Below are 15043 nucleotides of genomic sequence, written 5' to 3'. Positions count from 1 at the left end.
AGTATTAAAACAAATATTTATACGTTTTTGGGTTTGAATGAGTTAATAAAAGCATAGAAATTAAAACATGCAAATCTATTATTTGACAGATGATCACGGTTCTTAAAATAATCGTTAGACGCTGACCTACAGTGAACCCTGCATATTTTAAATTTGGCATTTGTAAACTGTATATAATATTGTTTCGGTACAATGTAGTGGCATTACAGTGCCAAATAAATCAATTTAAGTGAGGAGCTTCATTTAGACAAAAGTAGTCCTTTGTCACTTGCTCTTTTTTTTGGTTTGTTCCATAAGCAACACACACTAAATCGAAAAAAACAAAAATTCTGTAGCCACCACGACTATTCCTCCAGCTAAAAAAAAAAAAAAAGCATAATATATCTCCTTTAACACGAGACATTAAAGCCTGACAGTTTGACAAAAGGTCTGCAGAGTATTCCCAGTGGTGATATGTTGACAGGAAACATCTGGAGTGGCGGCGGGTTATGCGAACATCCTTTTCACCAAATGGACAACCCTATTGAGAGAGGTCTCCCAATCAATACAATAATCAATAAGAGGCTAGGTTGGCCTCTTAGATGCCAATTAATCTTAGTTTGGCACGACATATGGGAGCACAGTGTGCTTCCAATTTTGTGCGAAATTTTGGGCAAGGCCAAGATTATCAGCCTTGAACGTTTTCCAAGCAAATCAGGTAAGCAATCGACACCACAGGATAATCTGTCAATAATCTTGTAGCGAGAGCCTTTTCTGACCAGAGGTGGCAAATCCAGGTCCAGAAAGTAGAAACCACAGTTTGACTTTAAACCCAAGTGCTAGCTAGCTAACTCCATTGGTGCTCATTTACCTCGTAGGGAGCTAGCTAGCTGGCTAGCATCAGGGGCCAAAGCAAAACTGTGGCATTTAGCCCCAGGTGCTAGCTAGCAGCTAGCTCCATTGGTGCTCATTAACCTGCTAGGGATCTAGCAAGCTAGCTAGCTGGCTAGCATCAGGGGCTAAAGCCAAACTGTGGCATTTAGCCCCAGGTGCTAGCTAGCAGCTAGCTCCATTGGTGCTCATTTACCTGCTAGGGATCTAGCAAGCTAGCTAGCTGGCTAGCATCAGGGGCTAAAGCCAAACTGTGGCATTTATCCCCAGGTGCTAGCTAGCAGCTTAGCTCCATTGGTGCTCATTTACCTGCTAGGGATCTAGCAAGCTAGCTAGCTAGCTGAGCATCAGGGGCTAAAGCCAAACTGTGGCATTTAGCCCCAGGTGCTAGCTAGCAGCTTAGCTCCATTGGTGCTCATTTACCTGCTAGGGATCTAGCAAGCTAGCTAGCTAGCTAGCATCAGGTGCTAAAAGCCAAACTGTGGCATTTAGCCCCAGGTGCTAGCTAGCAGCTTAGCTCCATTGGTGCTCATTTACCTGCTAGGGATCTAGCAAGCTAGCTAGATGGCTAGCACCAGGGGCCAAAGCCAAACTGTGGCATTTAGCCCCAGGTGCTAGCTAGCAGCTAGCTCCATTGGTGCTCATTTACCTGCTGGGGATCTAGCAAGCTAGCTAGCTAGCTAGCATCAGGGGCTAAAGCCAAACTGTGGCATTTAGCCATAGGTGCTAGCTAGAAGCTAGCTCCATTAGTGCTCATTTACCTGCTGGGGATCTAGCAAGCTAGCTAACATCAGGGGCTAAAGCCAAATTTGCCCCCTCTGTTGCTGACTTTCATGAGAATGGGACCCAATTGTAGCATTTTCATCGCACTGCGGGCAAAATTAGCCGAAAAACATCGGAGCCGATTATCATAAATGTTCAAATTTTACATATCGTATGAGTGAACAGCAACTTGGCACTGAACACAGAGGAGAGTTTTGCCATCGTAAATATTGACCAGCTTTAACATTGATCGCTTTCCAAGTGACGTTGCGGAACAACGCGGAAAATTGCCGGCATTTACCAGTCAATGTAAAGGTTTTCAAGTCCACGCAACCCCCAGCTGACCTGCATCTGACACCCTCGGCCTCGCGCAGCTGCCGTGCAATCTAAACACGGGCCTGCTGAGAAGCATGAGCTCATAACAACGACACGCATTCCTGCAGGATGTCGTCACAGTCGCACCGCGTGGCCACAACCTTGTGTAGTGAGGAGTTGCTGAATGACACGTACGCACACACCTGCAGTCACGTTACGTCAGATTTTGCATCTTTCATCCATGCACCGCACCCGGGGCCTTGCCACGGGGGTGTTCCGTATGAAATGCACATTCGGAAAGTTTCGTTTTGGGGCTGTCTATTTCTGCCAATAATAATAAAAACTAGAAAAATTTCCGCGGGAATTTTGAATGAGACTGCTGACTCTTGTAAATGAGCTGAACAGTTTAAAATTTAAACGACTGGAATCGGTCAAGAAATGTGGAAGTTAACCATAATCAACATCAACTAAAAGTATCTTACTGTCCCTTTAAGAAAAATGCACGTTCACGCACACACATTTGACTTGGAGACGTCACGCACCCACATTCCATTGATATTGTATGAGAGACGCACACCTCGAACAAAAGCCTCTCACGACTTAACGGTTCAAGATGCAGATTCAAGAAATGGCTCGTTAGAACGGCAAGGGTTTGGGGAACGCGAGCATGTTCTCACTTTTTTAATCGGATGAAAAATGACCAAATGAGAGCAGGTTGAAAACTTATGATTTATCCAAAATGAAGAGGAAAAAGGAGGCGAATTTAACATGGAAAAGATAGGCGAGTTAGTCCGACTTCTCCTCGCTTAAAGTGAAAATAAAGGTACTAAATGACACCTTAGCCAAATAAAAGTTAGTTTGTCTGAAAGAAGAGACTTGTCACTACAAAATGTGAGAATTTGATGTCTAGTGAGCAAAGATTGTGACCATGGTGACGAGTTGAAGTGAAACTTTTGACTTTTGGAAATAGATTTTTTGGGTTCCCGCCACTCAAAGCCTAATTGCTCCACAGAGTGTAATAGAAGGCTATTTCACTCACTGTCTTTGAACCCGCACAGAGGGGAGAGCTTTCGTTCCTTAAAATAAATTTCGACACTGAGCTAAAGATGGGAAAAATTGCTACAAAATGAGCTAAAATTCATATCGGTCGGATAACGTGTGCGCGCGCAGCGTGTCTTGGAAAAAGGTGCTTGATCTGTAATTTGTCCCCCCTTTCTCCATTCATTTCCTATGGGACTTTTTGGGGAGTTTTTGGGGAATTGCGTCGCCATGGTAACTCGGAATTCCTAGAAAAGTAATGCCGCACCGAGTCAGATCGAGCCGCATCGTTTGATACCTCATTTGTCCCGGTGCGATCTACGGTACGGGCCGCATTTTTGCGGAAAAATCTGGGGATTTTCTAGGGTGGAGAGTAATATGTGCTGCTTTCAGCAGTCCCATAATAAACATTGAAATGCCAAACAAGTACGTATTGTACCTTAAATAAGGTGTTAGGGATGGTTTAATACCAATAAAAGCCTTCAGCTTTCACACGGTTTTCTTTTTTTTTTTTTACTATTTCATCTTTTTTGACGCACTTCTCCTTCCACATAAGTCATCGGATTCACATCATTGCAATTTCAACATATTCCAAAAATTTACGCAATAGGGGCTTCTATTTTTTTATTCAACAAATTGACAGTTTTCCCTTAATTGAACATTCTGCTTATTCCGTTCACATTGCTAACAATTTTGCAACATGCCCAAATTTTGAAATTCAAATCATTCCCATATTAGGACATTCTACATTATTTACTCCTTGCTCAACTTTACTTGACCAACTAACCAACCAAATTTATTACTCCCATTCACAAAATTACAAAAATTTTCCATAGCCCCAAATTCCAAATATTTACAATTTCCACATAAATTGAATGATTAAAAACCATTCCAACGTCAACATATTCAGCTCACTCTATGAAATTCTGAATCACTACAATGTCACGTGCTTCCATTTTTTTCAGTCTTTGCACGCAATTTCTCCCGAAATTATTTCCATAAACTTTTTCATGTCACAGTTCTTCCTCAACACTGCCCCCTAGTGGTCACGTCGCCTGAAGCGCCTTGGGCCGGGCCGTGCGCACGTTTTCCCCTTCATGGCAAAAAGCTCCGCCGTTGAACCTGCGCTCCGTTCCCGCCTCGGCCCTTTTCTTGTGGAACGCGACTCCAGAAAAGGCTGGCTCACGTTGCCGTGGATTCCGAACCCCGTCTGCCTGCCGGCTCTATAAATAGCGGCTGTCAGATATTTTCACTCCTGTGCTGAGCGCACTCGGTGGGCCATGCGGTGTATTAATAACCAATGTGACCGAAGTGCTGCCTCAGGAGGGAGAGCGCGGCGGTGTGTAGGTTGAGAGGAAACGGGCGCGGGTGGGAGCGAGGCAGCGGGGGATGCCGTGCCGCTAACTCGTGAGGGAAAACGCATGACCAACTAGGGCTGGTTGATTGAGTTATTTTATCAATTCATTTGATTTGATTTGACGGTAAATGTATTTTTATTCATCCATTTTTTTTTTCCTCTCTGGAGAGCTCAGTATTGTTCATTCGGTAATTTTACCGATTTGACATGTCATCATCATTGCTCTCCTTTTTTATTTGATTTTTTATTTTTTTTATGTGTGTGAGTATGTGTGAGTGTGTGTGTGTATTCATTAGTTCACCTAAAACCTATTAAAAAATCTCACACCGTTCACCGAAACCCAACACTTCCAGCCAGAGTCGTCAGGCCGTCAGGAGACCCGAGGTAGGACTAAAGAAAAGAAAGGAAATTGAATAATGAATAATTAATCCATTTTTTTTATGCGGCTTCTGTAAGTCCTTGCAAGAATTTTTCAAAAAGCATACAAAATTTGTCTGAAACAATGTTGACCAACTCATTTGCTCCCAAAAACGCATAAATACGTTCTATTTGGATCTAATTGAATCTCACCCTGCTCCCAAAGACGTATTTATACGTTGTTGTTTTTTTTATGCTAGCGCATACAGAAGGCTTTGATGCAGCCTCTGGAACTGAAGAGAACGCTTGAAGCAATGGTAGTAATTATAAAAACGGCCAGCAGGTGGCAGCGGAGTATAAGAGATCAACCAGTTGCAACAAGCTCTTTCCCCACATATATGCAAATAAACACATTTAAAAAAAAAAACTGCCACTGGTACTATGAATCACTTTGAACTTACATGGAAATTGGAATAAATTGGAATCGTGCACTTGGACCTGCAGTGGAAATCCCGCCAAAGCCCTCACAGATGAGCTACAGTACCGTAAATCCGCAGAAGCAGTACTGATTCAAAACCGACCGACTGCTAGAAACAATCTTGACTGGCATCACGTCCGTCCCCCTTACGATCACTTTTCCTCTCCATCGAAGTCATGATGTAACCGCTAAACAATGCGAAAGGCTTACGAGCCACAACAACAGACTGCAGATTGAATTTGCTGCCTGCAAATGATATCAAAGTGTGCTAATATCCCAGGTGCACGCCGCTAATCGGCCTTGAGAAAACAGATCTCGCAAAACCGCCCTCCGTAAGCCGCGGCCGAGTAAATCGGGCCAAACCCACGGAAAGTGAAGGCGACTAGGTTGAAATGACGATTGTTGAACTGTTCTTTTTAGGGCCCGATTTTTTTTGGGGGGGCTGATGACAATTTTTCGGGGGGGATACAGCACACCAATTAATCAGCTGATTAATTGAAAAAAACATAGAATGCATTAAAAAAAATCCCCAAATTTTTGCTATTGCAGGTGCCTATTTCCTGCGATTGTCAGGGTTCAACTTAAAATATTGTGGGAGGGAGAAAAAATATTTTTTTGGTGTTACCATTGAATGACCTTATCAACAAATTTCATTAAATATATTTAAGAAAGATTATTGTATAGATTTATGTATAATGAAACCAATATTACTTATGTACAACTACTGTAAATGGTTAGAGTACATAAAGGTAAACGCAATCGGCAAACATCACACTATTTGGCCGATTATTTTGGCCGATGATTGAAGGGCCATTAATTATCGGCCGATTAATCGGTCAGGCGGTAGTTATTTGTGTTCAACTGCTGCAAATGGTTAGCGCCATAAAGGTAAAAACAATCGGCACACATCACACTATTTGGCCGATGTCTGAAGGGCCATTGATTATCGGCCGATTAATCGGTCAGGCGGTAGTTATTTGTGTTCAACTGCTGCAAATGGTTAGCGCCATAAAGGTAAAAACAATCGGCACACATCACACTATTTGGCCGATGTCTGAAGGGCCATTGATTATCGGCCGATTAATCGGTCAGGCCATAGTTATTTGTGTTCAACTGCTGCAAATGGTTAGCGCCATAAAAGGTAAAAACAATTGGCATACGTTACATGATTTGGCCGATTATTTTGGTTGTTGTTTGAAGGGCCATCATCAGCCGATTAATCGGTCAGGCTGTAGTTCTTTTTATTCCAAAAAATTAGATCTTCTCTCACTGATTTTCCCAAAAAAACAGTCAGGGTCTACAATTGAAAATGTTAAATTTGTTCAATATTTTTCCATCTCAAAATGTTATTGCCATGGTGTTCACTGGAAATCTCGAATACACCGCATATAATAGAAACAGTCAGAACACACTTTATTTCCCTCATCGGTTGAGGTGTTACATATCGTAAAACATCACTGTTGTGACTTCTTCCATGTCTGCTTATGTAAGCTATGTGCCGTTTTTTGCAGAACAAATTCTCAGCGCCTGAGCGATAACAGATAAGAGGCCGCCTCGCTGTACGCAGGACATTCCAGAAGCTGCTCGCAGTGACGCCTCACGGGCTCGGATCACATTTCAAAGAGAGGGGGGGGGGGGGGGGGGGTTGACCCACGGTGCAACCACAAACTTGCTTTCTGGCGCAGCTGATTGCATCGGCAGCCTTCACCTCCGGAGCTGACTTATTCGATAAAGAGCGCACGGGAGCAATTCATTCCAAACTCAAGCAGATCCGCCCTCTCATTGTTTTATGCTTGTCCTTCCTTTTCACCGACTTCATAAATTCTCGCCTTTATCGTCATCCACCCTCCCTGGTGTAGCCTCGCTCGCTCGCCCGCTCCCTCCCTCCCTCGCCCCGCCTTTCCTTGCTTGCAGTGCCAGGCCTCAGTTGGCGCCACGGCGGGGGTCAGCCGGGGGTTCCGTGCACAGGAAAGAATTTGAAACATGAATGAAACATACGTGTACACAATTTTTTTTTTTTTAAATCCTGACTCATTTGGATTCCCCGCGTATTGTCCAAATACAACTCCTGCAGCGATCATTACGATCTCCTAGCAACCCGAACAACAGCGCTGACACATTTAGCGCGCGTGTAATATCCTCGGCGAGCGTCCTGATGCGGCCGCCGCTGTGTGCTGACGGAGACGGAACAAAAAGGTGAGGCTGGAGAGTACAAAGTGTGCAAAAGCAAAAGCAGGAAACTTGATATTCCGGCTCTGGACGTGCGCTGAATTGGAACATCCGAGTCCTGCAGGAAGACACGCGCTGCCTGCGCGCTGGGGGATGTGTGTGCGTGATTCGAAAACTTGCAAGGGATCTTTTTTTTTTTGCTGCCAACTTTAACGCCTGACTTCAATAAGTGGATATCGTCACTGTTAAATTAAAACTAAGTATCTCCAGAAGTGTAGTTAAAAAAAATAAAAAATACTAATATTGTTTGGGTTATAGTAAGTTTCATGTATAGGGCTTGACCGATTAATCTGGATTTTTTTTTTTCTTTTAATTGGCCAATCTTTCCATCTAGTTTGGATTGATGGTTTTATGAATCGATATTTGGCTTGATAAGGAAAATCAATTGGATATTGATATATATTTTTTAAACCCAGCCCTAATAACGTTAAGGACCCTAAGAATGAATTATTTTACTCATTATATTTTTGGATTAATTGCCAATTTTATTAGGCCAAATATGGAATCAGCATCGGTCTAAAAAAAAAAAACATATCGGTCGCGCTCCAGTTTAAACTAGGGCCCGACCAATTAATCAGTCTCTGATTATAATCAGCCAATTATTGCCCTTCAAACATCGGCCATAACTATCGGCCGATTCAACCAAATGGCCGATGATTTTCCCCTTAAAATTTTATCATTGGGGGGGAAAGCGAAATTACCGACACTGTGAACGTACCCTGAATGCACCATTAGCAACTAGCAATAACCAGCCATAACTATTGGCCAACTCAGCCAAATGGCCGATGATTTTCCCCTTAAAATTTTATCATCGGGGGGGAAAGCGAAATTTCCGACACTGTGAACGTACCCTGAATGCACCATTAGCATTAGCAACTAGCAATAACCAGCCATAACTATCGGCCAACTCAGCCAAATGGCCGATGAATTTCCCCTTATAATTTTATCATCAGGGGGAAAAAAAGCGAAATTTCCGACGCTGTGAACGTACCCTGAATGCACCATTAGCATTAGCAACTAGCAAATGATATTCTGGTTATTCTGTTGTCCTTAAGCGTCCTTTAAACTGTTTAATGACACCACAGTTGGAGTTAACTGTAAAACTAAACTAGTAAGTAACTAATAAGAATGACATCCATTGTACATTTAAATACAAAACATACCTTTGTTTTTAAAGCATCGCTAGCCTAGCGCTAATGCTAAAAGTGAAGGAAAGATCCGATTCAAATGCTAACAGTAAGCCGTTAGCATCGACTTTGGGAGTGTTTTTCCTTCAAATGATGAGTATTTACACACAAATGCTGTGGGAACACAATTGTATGCATTGAATATATGCTTTTAAACAAAAAAAAAAGCATATCGGTCGAGCCCTAGTTTAAGCTACTAATTTCAACAATTCCTCATTTGTTCATTTCTTTGCTATTCATGGCAGGACTCGCACCAAAGAGCAGAGATTTATTATATTACCGTACAGCGGGTGCCTGAAATGGCCGTCCTTGGTCGCTTTATGGGCCAAACTCCTTGTTATGGAACAGTTGTGTGAAGGAAAAAAAATAAAAATAAAAAAATAATTTTTTTTAAAAAACACTGGACAGTTGGACGCCCATTCAGAAGTTTACAGTACAGTACATCGATTTTACCCCAAAATGTAATTCCATTGCGCTCACCACAGGTTTTTTTAATGCAGCATAAATAAGCACCCGGAGCAAAGTCAACCTCAAACGCATCACGTTAATTGCATACTACCAATAAACAATAAACTCTTGACTGATTCATCTTGTCACTTTCCTTCACAACAGCCGCGCTTGCGCCGGTGACCCTGCAACTCGGCCTATTGCAACCCCGGGTTGCCCGGCCGGCCACGCCGTGGCCCGGTGAACGGCGGGGCCTCCTAAACCCCCGCGCCAAAGCAGCTTAGACCTCCTCGGCTGCAGCGGCCACACGTGTGAAACGTGCGCTTCGCGCGGACACACAAACACATGCGAGGCGAGCCCTCGCCACGGTCTGTGCAAGCCTAATGAGGTGGGCGGCGTTTGCGCCGGCGAGGGAGAGGAGGGCTTAGGGCCGGGTCACTCCCACTCAGCTGTACTGAGGCACGTTGCTCCTCAGGCGCCGCACACACAAAGGCGTGCGCGCGCACCTGCGGGAGGACGGAGCGGAGGCACGAGCGGCGAGGGTGTTCCTAGTAATGGCGGGCATGTGTTGCGGGAAGCCGAAGCGTGTTCATGAGCGTTACTGGAAAAAAATATGACATTGATTTCCTTTACCATGCAGCAAATGAGAACAAATGAATTGAATGCAGTGTTCACCCACAGCTCATTGTTTGAACATCCACTAGGTCACAGTTTTTAACTCATTCACTCCTAGACATTTTCACTGAAGTACAGAGGTGGCAAATCCAGATCCAGAAAGTAAAAACCCTGCCACAGTTTGGCTTTAGCCCCCCGTGCTAGCTCACTAGCTCCCCAGCAGGTCAACAAGTACCCGGGGAGCTAGCCAAGGAGCTAGCTAGCTAGCACGAGGGGCTAAAGCCAAACTGTGGCAGGGGTTTTTACTTTCTGGACCTGGATTTGCCATCTCTACTCAAGTATATTTGTATCAGTTTCCGTTTTGCAGCAATTAGCAATAGAATATATTTCACTGAAGTACAGAGGTGGCAAATCCAGGTCCAGAAAGTAAAAAACGATGCCACAGTTTGGCTTTAGCCCAAGGTGCTAGCTAGCTAGCTCCTTAGCTAGCTCCCCTGGTACTTGTTGAGCTATTAGGGAGCTAGCTAGCTAGCACGAGGGGCTAAAGCCAAACTGTGGCAGGGGTTTTTACTTTCTGGACCTGGATTTGCCATCTCTACTCAAGTATTTTTGTATCCGTTTCCGTTTTGCAGCAATGAGCAATAGAATATATTTCACTGAAGTACAGAGGTGGCAAATCCAGGTCCAGAAAGTAAAAAACGATGCCACAGTTTGGCTTTAGCCCAAGGTGCTAGCTAGCTAGCTCCTTGGCTAGCTCCCCGGGTACTTTTTGACCTGCCGGGGAGCTAGCGAGCTAGCACGAGGGGCTAAAGCCAAACTGTAGCAGGGGTTTTTACTTTCTGGACCTGGATTTGCCATCTCTACTCAAGTATTTTTGTATTCGTTTCCGTTTTGCAGCAATTAGCAATAGAATATATTTCACTGAAGTACAGAGGTGGCAAATCCAGGTCCAGAAAGTAAAAAACGATGCCACAGTTTGGCTTTAGCCTAAGGTGCTAGCTAGCTAGCTCCCCGGGTACTTGTTGACCTACTAGGGCGCTAGCTAGCTAGCACGAGGGGCTAAAGCCAAACTGTGGCAGGGTTTTTACTTTCTGGACCTGGTTTTGCCATCTCTACTGAAGTATATTTGTATCTTTGTATCCACAGTGGGATACGGGCTTTAGAAAACTATGAGAAGCTAATTGTTTAAGTTTTCGTTAACTTTTTGAAAAGTCCTTGAATAAGCATATTTAAAAATGATTGACTTATTCAAGTAGCAGGCCTTGGCGGATGTAACAGCTGAACACACTTGTGGCATTCTTTCTACAATTGAAATGAGATATTCTTCAGAAAGTTCTTAGCTCTTTTGCTCAAGTTCTGTAAAGCCCGTATCACACTGAGGAAGGAACGTTTGCGACACAATGTTGATTTCACACGAGGGTTCGTTCAAGGTTGCAACGTTTCCTAAACGTTCTCAAATAGTCTTAATGGTTCTCTAAACATTCTTAATGGTCTTTTGTTGCAAGTACATTTTGAATATGTTTCTTGAGACAAGACAAGAACTATAAGACTGTTTAGGAAAGCATTAAGATTGTTTGAGAACGTTTAGGAAAATGTTTGCCCCTCAGTGAGATGCAGAATTAAATGTGGCTTTAGTTTCAATCCAATTCAACATAAACTTGCTTGATGGGGTTTAAGTTTGGAGACCTTGCCTATTTGTACATCATAAATGTATATTATTTTTTGGTTGTTTACCAGTTTTTTTTTTTGTTTATTCTGGCAGTTTATGTTCAATTAAAAACATTGAAACATCAGAGTGGCCGAAAACCTTTGACGACTAGTTTTTATTCTTTTATAAACAAAAAGGGACAAAGAAAGATTACAATAAGATATTAATGGAATAAAATATTGGACATAAGATCTAAGGCCTTAAAATAGTTTTTATTTCCATCAACAAAACTGCTTTGGAAACACTGCACATTCTTTTCCTGATCAAAAACATTTAGTCACGTCTCTAGTAGAAGTATGAATCACACGCGCGCACAATTCTGAGTCACGCACACACACAGGCCGCTGATGTCACGATGCATGTTATTATTATCATCCATCGTGCGCTTTCTCATGACCAGCCATGTGAGGAAGCAGGTGTGTGCGTGCATAACTGTTGCATTCACGCACTTTGGGAAGAAATAACATTGGAGACCACACTTGGGTCAAATGAGGAGAGTATTGGTCTGGAATAAGATTCTGGGTTCTGCGCAGATTTCACAGCCACTACACACAATGTGCTGTGTTTAGTAGTCAGTGCTGAACTGAGCTGAACCCGGTTTCTCACTGCTGGCCGCGATTTGGCCTGGACTAACCTCACTGGTGAATGTTTCACAGGAGCCTCCAGTGGGCGTTTGCGTGGTCTTTAGCACCCTCTGCTGGTTGTCACGCTCGGCGAACACTGAGAAATGAAAAAAAAAAATGCAGCATTATACTATTGCCACAATTTTATTTTTTTAAATATCTGTGACGTGACTCGTCCCAAAAAAAGGCCCAACCAAGATGCATTTTTCAGACCGATGCCGATACAGATTTTTGGCACAAAAAAATACTGATTATCGATTAATCGACCGATTATTTAAAAATACATACTTAATGCATAAAATTACTGACTTACTGGGGGATTGTATTTCGTGCCATGTTGTGGAAATGTGTGTTAAGACAACAACAAAATCCTTGCATCCTTAAATTTTGAGGGGGAAAAAAGTATTTGAATCCTTGAAATATCAACTTTAAATATAACTTGAAAAGACAATGACAAAATAAAACAATAAGAAAGTGAAATAAGAATCGAATAAACTAAAATAATAGCAACTGAAAAAACAGTAAGAACAAATACTGACTTTTCCTGTGCGTTTTGGCCTCTTGGGGCAGTGTGGTGCCTTGTATTCATGGTGTAACACACTTAAAGTGAGTACAAAAGAAAGTTGCAATATTCTATTAAAATAACAAATTTTTCAGACATTTGGAAACATTTGTGCCTTTGTGTAGTGTTATCTTACCTGTGGGTATGTGTTCCCACAGCATTTGTGTGTGAATATTCGTTATTTGAAGGAAAAAAACACTCCCGAAGTCGATGCTAATTTCCTGTTAGCATTTGAAAGGGATCCTCCCTTTGCGTTTAGCATTAGCGCTAGGCTAGCAATGGTTTAAAAACGAAGCATGTTGTGTATTTAAATATACAGTGCATGTAATTCTTATTGTCATTTGTTTAGTTTTACAATCAACTCCAACTGGGGAGTCATTAAACAGTTTAAAGGACGCTTAGGGACAACAGGATAACATATGCTACACACTTGCTAGTTGCTAATGCTACACAGGCAAAATGGTGCATTCAGGGTACTTTCACAGCGTCGGAAACTTCCGTTTTCTTTGATGATTAAGGGAAAAATAATTGAACGATTGTTTTGGCCGATGTTTGAAGGGCAACAATCAGCCGATTAATCAGTCGGGCCCTACTTTACATACTCTAACTATTGTCTGGCTGAAATTAACCACGTATTCACCAAACGCGCATGTTTTAAAAACGCAGACTAGCATGGCGAACGGGCCCATAATAAACGCTGCAGGGTTCGCAGTCCAAAAGGCGGCACATCACGGATTCCCTTTCATCTGTGCAGCGCCTCTGAGGCCGAGGGAGGGTGCGAGGGTTCCAGTCAGGGGAGGATTCGCTCTCTTTTTTTTTTCGCCTCAGGGCTGAGTGCTTCTCTCTTTGTCTGAGGACTTATTAGCAGAAAGGCAAGACTAAAGAGGGAGGGAGAAGGATTGTGTGTGCTGACAATAGCTGCCATTGTCTCCCGCAGCGCCGCTGCATTTCACGTGTGTGTACGTATGTGTGACATACAAAGTGAAACTGAACCAAAGCGGTAATGGCATCATGTTAAAAAAAAAATGCACTCAACAGTGTGCAAACATGAACAGAAAGGCTGAGAGATGGAAACAGAATACAGTATTCCAGAATAAAATTAACAATCAAGCGTCATTGTGGTGGTTTTCTCTTGTTTGTACTGCCTCCTGGTGGCAAAAAACTATAAATACACATTTAATGAAAGAGGATATTGGAAGAGTTCAATTGCAGAAGAAAAATAAAAATTTTGTTAATTTAGTCACATTTAAAAAATAAAAAAAAATCGGTTTAAGTTATAATATAATTAAAATAAAATAAAAAATATTCTCAAGAAGTCTAAACACAACAATCTGCTTAATAATTGTATTTGTGGAATATGAATTAAGCAGCAAAACTGGCCGGTTTTCATCCGTCACAGGGCGGCGGCCATTTTGCTGTCGACTGAAAGCGACATCACACTTGCTTAGGGCTCAGGTAACAACCAATCGAGGATCACCTCTTTTCTGAGTTTGGTCATGTGACTTTCGCAAGCTGAGCCATGATTGGTCGTTACCCAAACCCCGAGCAACTGTGATGTCATTATCAGTCGACAGGAAGTGGCAAAATGGCCGCCCCCGAGATGGCTAAAAACGGGTGGATTAGCTGCTTTTGAACTCTTATTTCACAATGGCAATTATTAAGCAGAATACCGTGTTTAGACTATATTATTGTATCATATTCTACTTTCACTTTCAAGCACATTCGAAGACCGTATTAGCATGCGCACACTTACTGTACAGCTGAGATCCAACCCACTGTTAATTAACATGTGTAGTCAGGCACACTGTGTTATCTTGGACAGTAAATTAGTCAATATATAACCGACTGACCGTATGAGACGAGCACACGATCGAGTACAAATGAGCTCGACTGGGTGTTGCGGAAGTCCTGTTAACGGCAACGGGTCAACCCAAAGCTTCTGACAATCATCTGATTTGACCTCCATGAAACCACTTCAAAATTATTATCCTCGTGACATGCTTAGCGCTTGTGGGGACTTTGGTCTTTGCTTCACAATATTTGTGACACCGCGGAAGGACTTGGGATCGTCATTGCTAAAGGTAAAGATTATTTCATAAGTGACAAGTTAGTCTAACAGTGAAACGGAGCGTAACGTGTTGGGATTTACATTATTAAGTTGCATAACAACTAGCATCATTGTTTAACAATAGCACATGACACTTTAGAGCATAATTCATATATTGTTAGCCTAATAGCATAAATGAGTCATTTTTAACTCATTTACTGCCAATGACGGCCATAAATGTAAAAAATTAATTTGAACTATTTCTATTTGTTTTTCCACTTTTGTTAACAAGAATATGAAAACCTAGAATTTTTTATTGTACATTTAGAACAGATATGAAATTTGCGATTAATCGCGAGTTAACAAGTGAAGTCATGAGATTAATTACGATTAAAAACTTTAATCGCCTGACGCCCCAAATTTTTAATAATATTTTCTTTCTTTTTTT

At 42.2% G+C, this 15043-nt stretch overlaps 1 long non-coding RNA gene across 1 annotated transcript in view; it reads right to left on the bottom strand.

Moving 5' to 3' along the window:
* Positions 1-15043, bottom strand: part of LOC144040403 (uncharacterized) — a 71763-nt gene that overhangs the window by 43897 nt on the left and 12823 nt on the right. The window contains exon 3 of the long non-coding RNA XR_013289721.1: positions 11998-12083. This is a non-coding gene — a long non-coding RNA (uncharacterized LOC144040403). The remainder of the gene's footprint in view (positions 1-11997; positions 12084-15043) is intronic.

The sequence above is a fragment of the Vanacampus margaritifer genome, chromosome 20, assembly GCF_051991255.1.
Source record: "Vanacampus margaritifer isolate UIUO_Vmar chromosome 20, RoL_Vmar_1.0, whole genome shotgun sequence".
NCBI classification, from domain to species: Eukaryota; Metazoa; Chordata; class Actinopteri; order Syngnathiformes; family Syngnathidae; genus Vanacampus; species Vanacampus margaritifer.
The sequence above is the reverse complement of the archived record's forward strand: the minus strand, read 5'-3'. Positions and strand labels throughout refer to the sequence as shown.